This window comes from Megalobrama amblycephala, linkage group LG1 (assembly GCF_018812025.1).
Source record: "Megalobrama amblycephala isolate DHTTF-2021 linkage group LG1, ASM1881202v1, whole genome shotgun sequence".
NCBI lineage: Eukaryota > Metazoa > Chordata > Actinopteri > Cypriniformes > Xenocyprididae > Megalobrama > Megalobrama amblycephala.
In genome coordinates, this window is record NC_063044.1 from 20,080,600 (window position 1) to 20,093,102 (window position 12,503).

The 12,503-nt window shown below is 35.4% G+C and overlaps 1 protein-coding gene across 1 annotated transcript in view; it reads left to right on the forward strand.

The window, feature by feature from the left end:
* Window positions 1–5,790: 5,790 nt before the first annotated feature.
* The window catches only part of LOC125243939 (gastrula zinc finger protein XlCGF57.1-like), an 848,513-nt gene continuing 841,800 nt past the window's right edge, over window positions 5,791–12,503 (forward strand). Inside the window, exon 1 of the mRNA XM_048153813.1 lies at window positions 5,791–5,880. The gene's annotated coding sequence lies outside the window, so the exon portion shown is untranslated. The remainder of the gene's footprint in view (window positions 5,881–12,503) is intronic.

Genomic DNA, 12,503 nt, shown 5'->3' on the forward strand with positions numbered 1-12,503 from the left:
CATTTTTCACTTATGAATAACATTAATGAGTACCTTTAGTGTTTTCAATGATGTGCAGCCTATACATCTCAAAAAAAGTGTTTTGGGGCTTCATGACCCTTTAACTACAGCATTTACTTAGATGTGAGTCTCAGTGTCCTCTGCACACAGGAAATTACAGTAGTGTTTTAAATGCTGTATGATGTAACCAAAATCAAACCTGTGTTCAATTTGTGACTATTAACTGTAATTATAGTGATAGTGAGTAAAGTAATATCAAAGATGGCAACATTCATACAAACTAAAAAAATCTTATCACAAATGACAAGAGTCCAATCAAGGAGTGACTTCATCTGTCACGTCTGAACTAGCAGCAGCTTTTATAAGTGGAGTAGATTTGACTCGCATACAGACCACAAAACAGACAGGAACAGAGAAAGGACTTCAAATAACCAAGCATATAGCTGATCGTGGTTTGGCCTGCCAGATGCTTCGGCAGATGTGTGTGGACTTGAGATGTTTCTCCAGTGTATGATTTGTTGGTTGTGTCCTTATCAAATGTTGGAAATAAATGAAGAGAAAAGGAGCACAGTAATTCTAAAATATATATTTAGCTAAAATGCTTATTTTAAATGTAGGTTTAATATTCTACATGCATTTATGAGAGCACTAACTGTAAAGGGGGTGTTACATGTATTCAGTTGCTGTTTATTTACTACATTCAGATGAGTGAATTTGTGTTCCTCCTACAAGTTAACATTTGATCTGCGTTTCTGTTTCTTATTTTAAATATATTTTGTTTTAAAATGGTGGGCAAACAGTTTTTGTTTTAAAATGTAATATTTTAACCTTTATTTGCAAATGTGTACAAAAATACATTTACTATATTTGTTTTTTTTTTTTTTTTTTTTTTTTTTTGACAGTTTTCACATTGTTTGGAGGATATAATTGGGCAGAATGTAGAGGCCCACTGATATTGAAGTCCCTGCATCAGGCTAGCTTTTGTAATAATCATTTCCTTATAATTGCATAACATGCTTTATTCAGTTATGAGCTAAATGGGGAAGCCAAAATCTGTCAGCCACTTCTACAAACCGTTTCTGCTCATCTCGGATCAATTTGGGCACACGTACACGGCAGCTTTGTCCTGGTTGATCTGTGCTGATGATTGTATGGTAGTCAGAACGTTCTTCAGTTTTATTCGTTACTCGGCTTTCACAGCAATGCTGGTAAATGAGCAAAAATATATTTAAATACTGTGAGAATCATCAATCTGAAGTCATTGGCACAGCTGCTGTGGTATCTAGTACTGAGATTGTTGACAGTATTGTGTGCATGTTGCTGCCTTGTACATGTTGTTCACTGCCCAATATTGTTTGTGAGAAATAAGTATTTTAACCCACAGTTAACTTGTACATCTCCTTATAAAATGCTCTAATGTTTTTTCTATTTCTTTTCTCCACCAAACAGCTTTGGAGATGGTTCAGGCTAGATGCACAGATCTACCGCTGGCCCAGCTTCATTCCCACATCTGGCACCAACGATTCATTAAGTGCAGTCCATAACCAGTGTCTGCACCTTGTCCATTGCAAATGTTATGGATTGTTCTACACTGTAAAATGTAATTAGTTGAGTTTACTTAGAAAGCTTAATTAAACTGTTGGGTTTACTTAAAAAACTTAAAGGTCCCCTAGAACATGTTTTTAAAAGATGTAATATAAGTCTAAGGTGTCTCCTGAATGTGTCTGTGAAGTTTCAGCTCAAAATACCCCATAGTTTTTTTTTTTATTAATTTTTTTAACTGCCTATTTTGGGGCATCATTAACAATGCACTGATTTACACTCGACGCCGCCCCCTTTAATTTGCGTCTTCCCTGCCACATGAGTTGTTGACTATATTACAACGCATTTACAAAGTTTACACAGCTAAAATAACCATCAAATGGATCTTTACAAGATGATCGTCATGCATGCTGTATGTATGCTTCGAATTATGTGAGTAAATGATTTATTTTGGATGTTAACGTGTTTCTCTATGAGTTTGAGGCTGTGCTCCGTGGCTAACGGCTAATGCTACACTGTTGGAGAGATTTATAAAGAATGAAGTTGTGTTTATGAATTATATAGACTGCAAGTGTTTAAAAATCAAAATAACGACGGCTCTTGTCTCCGTGAATACAGTAAGAAACGATGGTAACTTTAACCACATTTAACAGTACATTAGCAACATGCTAACAAAACATTTAGAAAGACAATTTACAAATATCACTAAAAATATCATGATATCATGGATCATGTCAGTTATTATTGCTCCATCTGCCATTTTTTGCTATTGTCCTCGCTTGCTTACCTAGTCTGATGATTCTGCTGTGCATATCCAGACGTTCTGCCCTTTCTAATGGTTTGAATATGAGCTGGCAATGGCATATGCAAATATGGGGGGCGGAGCCCCCGATTGTTATGTAACAGTCGGTGTTATGTTGAGATTCGCCTGTTCTTCGGAGGTCATTTAAACAAATGAGATTTATAAAAGAAGGAGGAAACAATGGAGTTTGAGACTCACTGTATGTCTTTTCCATGTACTGAACTCTTGTTATTTAACTATGCCGAGATAAATTCAATTTTTGAATCAAGGGCACCTTTAAGGAAACCGATTGCCTTAAATTTAGCAAGTAAGTTAACTCATCATTTTGAATTGATAAAACTAGCTACCACACAGTACAGAGTACTTAGAAATCTTGAGTATTCACTGTAAAATGTAATTAGTTGAGTTTACTTAGAAAGCTTAATTAAACTGTTGGGTTTAGCTACCACACAGTACAGAGTACTTAGAAATCTTGAGGATTGGTAATTCAATTTTACAAATTGAGTACTTAGTTCAGTCATGTTAAAAGTCTTGTTCACATTATGTAGAAACTGCCTTAAATTTCTCAAGCATTTTTTACTCAAAGTTGCAACAATGGACCATACATTTATTTGTATTTATTAAACTGGAGATACTGTTGAAAATAATAAAGTTTGATGTCACCATCATGGTGGAAAGTGTTTGCTTTAGTTGGGCTCTTGACCTTGACTTTTAACATTAGTGTTTTTCTGGCTGTCGTAACTCAGTGTTTGTAAGACACAGCTGTTATGGTGAAAAAAGCCAAGAGAAATGCTGGGATTGATCTATTGCATCTTTCCTGATGATATCATTGAATACCCACAGATTTAATCCTGAGGTTTATACTTGATCAAAAGTGTGGTTTGTCATTAAAAACATAAGTATTTTTTAATAATCAATGAAACTATAGCAAGAGACGGAGCACTGTTGAAATCATATTTTTAATATGTTAGTCAAAAATCATTTTGGACTATATAGACACACGGAGACATCAAGAATCAGTGTATACATCTCAACAACGGTGACATGCTTCATGCTGCAATGCATGCTGGGAGCCATGGATGAGTTTTATACTATGATGGCTCCCAGCATGCATTGCATGTCACCGTTGTTGAGATTTATACGCTGATTATTGATGTCTCTGTGTGTCTAAAAGTAGTCCAAAATGTTTTTTGCCAAATATAATATTAAAAATATATGATCTCAACTGTGCTCAGTCTCTTGATTTAGTTTCAGCAATAAAATATTTAATTGTTTATAGTAACAAAACACACTTTTGATCAAGTACAAACCTTGGGATGAAATCTGTGGATTTTTGATGATGACATTATAAGTACAGATCCAACAGATCAATCCCAGCATTTCTCTTGGCTTTTTTCACCATAACAGCTGTGTCTTACAAACACTGAGTTACGACAGCCAGAAAAACACTAATGTTATTATTAAACTTTATTATTTTCAACAGTATCTCCAGTTTAATAAATACAAATAAATGTATGGTCCATTGTTGCAACTTTGAGTAAAAAATGCTTGAGAAATTTAAGGCAGTTTCTACATAATGTGAACAAGACTTTTAACATGACTGAACTAAGTACTCAATTTGTAAAATTGAATTACCAATCCTCAAGATTTCTAAGTACTCTGTACTGTGTGGTAGCTAAACCCAACAGTTTAATTAAGCTTTTTAAGTAAACTCAACTAATTACATTTTACAGTGAATACTCAAGATTTCTAAGTACTCTGTACTGTGTGGTAGCTAGTTTTATCAATTCAAAATGATGAATTAACTTACTTGCTAAATTTAAGGCAATCGGTTTCCTTAAGTTTTTTAAGTAAACCCAACAGTTTAATTAAGCTTTCTAAGTAAACTCAACTAATTACATTATTAGAGCTCATTATAATCTTTATTTGAGACTGGTGTTATGTTGTGAATAAAGTTCACCCCCCTGTGAAACAGTTTCTCTTATTTGTGAGAATATTTTACCTTTATGCTCTCAGCAGTTCTTACATTAAAGTGTCTTTATTATTATTATTATTATTTTTATTATAATTGAAATATTGCTTTTAATGTTCAATCAACTTTGGGACATAATCAACTCTGGGAAGTTAGTATCATTAATTCTGTAAGGCGCTTTGAATCAAATGAATATTTATAGCGTGTTTCCTCCAAAGGCTTCTTTCTCATTCCTCAAACATCATTGGAGTGTGTAATCATCATTATTTGGAAGAAAATATGAAATGGATAGGTGTTACACTGTTTCAGTGCATGGCACAGAGTCGAAGAACCACCTGACACAAATCCATGGATCACCCCCTTATACAGAGCATGGTAGGCTAAGAAGGGTCAAATTCATGCTTTCTGCATAACGAAATTATGTGAACCACACCTAATAAGCAGGTAGAATTACAGTTAGCTTGAAACGAGCTTTAGCTCAACTTGGGTGGGAATTTTTTGTATGTATTATTATTATTATTATTATTTTTTTTGTCTAATGAGGGATCAAACAAACAAAGGGATAGATGAACAAAATACAGGCTGTTTTACATTATGGGTTCCAGAAAGTGTTTTATAGCTTGTATTTTTATTAGTATTTTAATTTATATATTCTGATTTGCAGGGACGTGCACAGACATTTTTATTGGAAAAAGCACTTCTCATAATTTTATTAAAAAATAATAACCCTTAAATTATTAAGACAACTTTATTCCCTTGAATTCCCACGCAATTACTCCACAGATTTCTATAAAATAATTAGTTCACACAGGACTTCTTTAGTATTCACTAGGTTTATCACAAGAGAAGTCAACAGCAACTATTTTCATGTAGCTATATATATTTAGAATAAATGACTGCACCAAGGAGAGGGACATAGTTTCTGAGCTTAGGAAGAGAAGGAGATGTTCATGTGTTATTGGGAGAGTCGAAATGAGAGAAAGAATTAAAGAGGACTTAATAAAAGAATGGTAAATTGGGTGGGAAAAGGAAATTAGGGTTATACACTACTTTTCTATACAACCTGACATTAAGAAAAGATGTTTCTGTACTTTGATATCCTGCAGGAAACTGTGTGGATTTAGGTTGGGTCAGGTTGGAGCACTGTGTGTTAAAGTACTCTCATGTATAGCAGGAAAACATGTTTCTGGACTATCTGGACTATGGGAATGTGGGAATCTGGAAACAGTAAGGTGTGTTTTCCTGGAATGTAGAAAATATAGGGTAGAAATAAATATATTATTTGTTAAACTAGCAGGACTTGTAGTTGAGGCTTTTTCTGTTTTATCATTGTTTGGACACAGTAATAAGGATAAACTGATCTCTGAGGAAGTTCTTCAGTTCTTCATGACATTGGACTGTATGTGAGAATTTAGTTTAAACTTTGACCTGTGGAGGGTAGTAATACTCTTAGCAGTGTCTACACTGCCGGAATTCTACAAGAAGAAGAAGAAATGTTTGTTTCGGTTTCGTTTCGATTCGAGCTTGAAGTGTCGGTGCTGAACGAACATCAGTGAGTTTGACGGTAAGTTCAGTTATCAGCTTTATTATATTGTGTCGTTATATGATGTTGTTCTGTGTGTTTATATGATCGTGACACACTCTTGTTCACTGACAACAACAAACACTGACGACCATGAATGGATGACGCCGGAAATGAAGGTACATATACGGAATCTGCGTCACTTTTCTAATCTTTATCCAAATTATATCAAAACCGTAACGATATTTCCACTTAAGATATATCTAGATGATGTATATGTATACAAAAATGGTCTACTACATGTGACAAACAAATAATGTGTGATTTTTAACAGTATTTTTTATTTATTTAAATTAATTTTAATTACATAGCATACTATTACAATTTAATTACATACTAATATTATGCATTATTATGCATTGTAAATTATGCAAAATTACAGCATTTAAATAGTTCTCCTTTTCCTGTGTTCTCCTTGCTGTCATATAGTGTCTCTCTCAGTGAATGGAACACAGATTTTACTAGTAAAATTTATATAATGAATAATATATGTGTCAAATAATAGTCTTTTCTTTCTGTGGGGGAGACTACAATAATTTAAACTATAAACAAGCACGAAATACAACGGGACTCTTATTTTGAAATATCTGTACTATTGCAGGCTGATCCTTCAGATTCTTACAATCGTCTAAAACATTTTATATAAAGGCCATGAAGTAGACATTGTAATAACTCATTAACTTGAGTTCATTAGCAATCGCTTGGCATAAATCTGCGCACATTGATTGAGAATCACTTTGAAGCGTTGTTGTGTGGGCTTGTTCAAGTTCAAGTTCAATTTTATTTGTATAGCACATTTCCAACAGCCCCCAGGCTGACCAAAGTGCTTTACAGAAGAGCAAGAATATCACACATACATAAAAATAAACCAGAAGAAAATAGAAAAACACCTATTTAAAAGTTTAACATATCACGGTAATCAGTACACTAAGGAAAATAAAAAAGTTTTTAGCAAGGACTTAAAAATAGGCAAAGAAGGGGCCAGCCTAATCTCTAAAGGTAGAGTATTCCAAAGTCGTGGCCCTTTTATTATACAACAGCGCCCCCTTGTGACTTTGCAAAATGCAGCACCCGTAGGAATGTTAGAAGAATTAAACAGTACAACACACATAATGAGCAGGTATGAAACGAATAGTTAATTGATCGCGGATGGTTTCATTATCTTGGGCGGATATAAAAGTATAAGAGGGTAAAAATAATAAAAGCAAAAATGTGTCTCCAAATATACTTGGGCGGCCGTTATTATACCTGGGCGGCCCGCCCAAGTAAAGTCAATGTGTGGGAAGCACTGTGATATCATTGCATCTCTCTTTTCATCTCCTCATTGCTCACCGCTGCTGTTCTGCTTCCAGAAGTGATCAGGAGGAAGTAGAAAAGAGTCATTTTGGCAGCTTGGTTCCATCAAATACTCTTTTTGCAGTGACAAGCAACTTTGCAATGATGGTAAACCCAGGAATAAGCACTAGTTGGCCACTCATTCTAGAGAACTCTAAACTGTGATGTAATTCTCACTGAGTTTTAGGAATAACTCAGTCAAAAGAAAGAAGAAAAGCCCACATGTCCCAACTCTTTATCGTGTTCATCAAAATTAATACAAACAAAACAACAGCTAGTTCACTGGAGTAATTATACAAACAAAACAGCAAATGATTTACATTAGAATCGCAGGATTATCAGAATTATTCATGTTTTTGTCGTGGTCTAGTAGGGCTGCATGATTATGACAAAGATCATAATTGTTGATTATTCCCTTGAAATTGTAATTGCGGTTATTAATTACAATGATCACAATGTACGCTGAATGATGTTTTGAATAGCTTTATGCCATTATTTGAAGTGACTGCATGCCATATTATATCAAAACAAACAAGCTGAAAACACTCTTTCTGAAAAACTTTTATTGCTTTTCTATAGTATTAAGCCTCATTGTCAAATATACATTGGTTTAGTTGCTTTAAATAAGTAAAAATATAAATATGCATGGTATTATGTTGTACTAAAACTAAAATTAAAACAATGGGAAAAAATCTTTAAGTTAACTTATGTTATCTTATGTTATCTAACTTAAGTTATCTTACGCACACAGAATAATGTAAGTGGACTTTTTTTGTAATTGCTCCTTTGAACGATTATATAATTGTGGCATCCGTAATTGTAATCAGGATATCAAACTTGATTAATTGTGCAGCCCTATGGTCTAGAATAGGCAGGCCTATTCTATAGGCGCGTGCCTATATGAGAACTAGGCAGAAAAAGAGGGATTTACATTTTAATTTCATTTATTTTTTGGATTAGGTCAATCAGAGGTGTTTAAGTTAGAACTGAAGAGAAACGCCGGTGTTTTGAGCGCTGTGTGGTGTGTGGAGATTTGCTCAGCTTCAATTATTATAACAGAAGTGAGATAAAGTAATATAACAACTTTTTGGTGATTACAGAGGGAGCTCTTTGTGCGTTTTCTGCCATGCCAAATCCCTTATACAGTATGTTTATTTTTCTGTTCAAATTAACAGTGGTTTGTGAACGTAGACGCTTTCATAACACATGATTTATCAGGAGTGTTTATGCTGGGCTGTGTAGGTTGTGCGACGACAGGTAAAGTGAAACTATTAAAGGAAATGTATTTAATAATAATAATAATAATAATAATGAGTTTTATTTATATAGCACCTTTCCAGGACGCTTTACAGTGTACAATCAACAGGGAAGAGATAATACAAGTAGACAATAATGAGAAACAATAATGGACAGGGAAGTATACAGAAAAATAGAGTCAAGTACAAAATTACAAAACAGGACTTAAAGGCAGGGTAGGTAAGAAATTTTGTTCCAAATTTGTTTAAACTTTCTATATATATACATGCATAATTAAAATGTAAGAACTCTGATAAAAAGAGTATAAAAATCGAGTGACTCTAGACCGTTTAATCTGTATTAAACACAGCTCATTATTTCCATCCGGGACGAAACATAGGATTGGCTTAGGCGGCTGTCACTCTCTCGCAACCATGGCAACCACCCTTTTGCCACACATGACCTGCCCACTTGCGCGCGCACGTTTGATTTGGGGAATCCAAGAGGCATGGATCCTAGGAATACCAAAACAATGGCAGAGAAACAGCAAGCTAAATTCACAGTATCGGCCTATGCAGTTAGTGAAGGCAAACCAGGCAAAAAAAGGAAGACAGTAACAGTACAAGAAAAGGCAATGAACAAAAAGTCTTTGGATAAACAAAGAAATAAAACGCGAGTTAATATCGGCGTGGCTTTCCAGCGATGGCGAGAACTGAGGGAACTCAAGGGGCTGAAAAGTGACTCCTTGATGGCTTTATTTCTGCTGGACAGGTAAATCTTTCTTTTTGTATTTTGATCATACATATTTTTTTGTTTATTTTTTCATGAAGCATGTGTCATTAGCACACGTAGCTGCGTAATATAGCTAACATAACATTACTTAGCGAGCCGTAGTAGAGACGATAAATAATGATAGCTATAGTGTTGAATTGTGCATAATTTTACCCTCTGTCTAACTCTTTTACCATGTTCACCTGTAAGTTTACCTGCACGTTTTTTTTTCGCCTTTGTTTTGTTTTTATATTCTCTACCTATGTTTACTGATGTCTTTATCTTGTATCTGTGTGTGTCGTACACACTTTGTTGTATGTGTGTGTTATTATTTTGTGTCTGCAATGCAGTTGTGAGTTGATATTTGAGTGTATGTTACTCTGTTGATCTGTAGAACAACGTATATGTTATGAATCTTACACGAAATTCATCTTCATCACAGTGTAAATGATGGTAATGGAAAAACGTGTATCATGCAACCTGTTTTTAGCTTTGCCTTATAGATAGCTCGTTAGCGAATCAAAAAATATATATTTTAAACTTTACCAATATCAATATGCTAGCTTGATAGTGAGTACTAAAATACATCTTGTTTGTTTATCTTCATAATTATAAAGTTATTTTTATTACATGTGATTCTGACATGATGTCACTACATGCCGTGCTCCTTCCTCTCCGCTCGTCTCAGGTAAATAATGCGTCTTCCAGCTCAGTGGTCGGAGTCACACGTTCATGCGTTTTGGGGGCGTGGCTTTGGAAGGAGCCCAGAAGGGAGGGGGTGGAGTGAATGGAAATAATGAGCTGTCTTTAAAACAGTCGTGAGAGGTCTACAGACACTCGATTTTTATACTTTCTTTTTCAGAGTACTTACATTTTAATTATGTATTGATATATAAATAAAGTTTAAACAAATTTTGAAAAAAAGTTTTTTATACATTTTTTTGCCTACCCTGCCTTTAAGAGACATAACATTCAGGGAAATATTAGTAATAATGCAGAGTAATCAATTAATCAAATCAGAGGTTTAACATTCAGAAAATAGGTGAGTTTTGAGTAATGATTTAAATTCAGAGATATTATTTACACAACAGAGTGAGTGAGGGAGAGAATTCCAGAGTTTGGGTGCAATAACACTGAATGATCTGCCCCCCATTGAAGAGAGGCGATGCCGAGGGACAACGAGAAGGCCAGAGTCGGAGGAACGTAGTGAGCGAGTCGGAGTGTAGGGGACGAGCATATAACAGAGATAAGGGGGAGCCAAGCCATGCAGAGATTTAAAAAAGAGCAGGAGAATTTTGAATTTAATACAGAAGGCAACTGGAAGCCAGTGGAGATCATACAAAATTGGGGTGATGTGAGCAGAGCGCTTGGTATGGGTGAGTATTCTATCAGCAGAGTTTTGAATGTATTGTAATCTGGAAATGGAGCTGGCAGTTAGACCAATGAAAAGAGCATTACAGTAATCAAGGCGTGATGAGACAAATGCATGGATGACAGTTTCAGCATCTTTGGTACTGATGAAGGGACAGAGTTAGGCAATGCGACGTAGGTGAAAGAATGCAGATTTGGTAATAGAGGTAATATGAGACTGAAAGGAGAGGGTGAAGTCAATGATTTCACCTAAATTTTTAACAGTATTGGATGTTTTGATGTGAGAACCAGCAATTTCACAGGTGAGATTGGTAGAGATGTTGGAGGTAAGTGAGGGAGTTCCAATGAAAATAATTTCAGTTTTGTCCATGTTGAGTTTCAGAAAATTTGTATTAAGCCAATCTTTTATGTCTTTCACACAAGCAGAGATTTTGTCTGTTTGGTGTGCAGATTGAGTATAATTGAATGTCATCAGTGTAAAAATGATAGCTGAGACCATGACGTTGTAAAATCTGACGAAGTGGCATGATGTAAATTATGAATAATAAAGGCCCGAGAACAGATCCCTGGGGAACACCTCGCTTCAGGGGGACAGTAGGTGAATGAAAATCCTTGATTGAGATGTAAAATTGTCTGTCAGAGAGATAGGAAGAAAACCAAGAAAGAGCAGTACCAGAAATACCCAAATCAGAGAGACGAGAAACAAGTAATTCATGGGAGATGGTGTCAAATGCAGAGCTGAGATCAAGTAGCAAAAGTATAGACAGAGAACCAGAGTCACCAGAAAGCAGTAGATCATTCACTACCTTTACAAGTGCAGTTTCAGTACTATGGAGGGGGCGAAAACCAGATTGAAAGGGATCGAAGAGATTATTTTCAACTAGAAAAGACTGGAGTTGGGAGGCAACAGTGCTTTCCAGTAATTTAGCTATGAAGGGTAAATTAGAAATATGACGATAATTAGATAGAACGGAGGGGTCGAGGTTGGGTTTCTTGAGAACAGGGGTAACTGCAGCAGTTTTGAGTGGCAGAGGAAATGAAGCAGAGATAAGAGATGTAGGGTCTGCACAGTGTCGAAAATGAGCAGATCCCCCCCATAAACTGTGTCTAAGCCTCAATTCAGGGAACTTTGATTTCTCACATTGGCTCCGGCCTGGAGGACACTAATAGATCACGAGACTCATTTTATTACCGCTATAGTAAATTCCGGAACATTTCCCTTGCGACTTCAAAGGACCATAGCCTCCTCCGATATATATGTATCATAATTAATCATAAAGCTTTATGGTTTATTATATTCATATATCTCACCCATAAATTGATTAAATAATGTGTACGATTCATACACCTTTGCTACAGAGATGTATTGATGAAGTGAGAGATAGGTGCAGAGATGGAAGAATGGCAAAGTTTCAGGAGAAAAGTAGGAGCAGGATAAAGTTGACAGGAAGAAGAGTTGGATTTCAAGATTAACTTAGAGACAGAAGATGGGGTTGTCAAAGAAAAACAAGACAGAGTTTGACTGGATAGATTTGGTGGATAGTTGAGCTTTGTATCAGTAGAGAAGTATTGGTGGACGGCATCAGTCTTTTCGAGTAAATAATCCATAAAGGAACAGCAGAGATCATTAGAAGCTAGGAAGTCTTGAGGTTGAGGTTTAGTGAGCTTATTTATTGTATTGAATAATGCTTTTGGTCTGTTACTTGATTTATTAATTGTGGCAGAGACAAAACTAGAGCGAGCTGAGATGAGAGCAGATTTGTATATTTTGAGATGATCAAGAAAGGTTAAATAATGTACAGTAAGACCAGTTTTTCTGTAGAGACGCTCAAGCCGTCTACCAGTAGCCTTGAGAATACGGAGTTCAGGGGTATACCAAGGAGAAGAGTGTG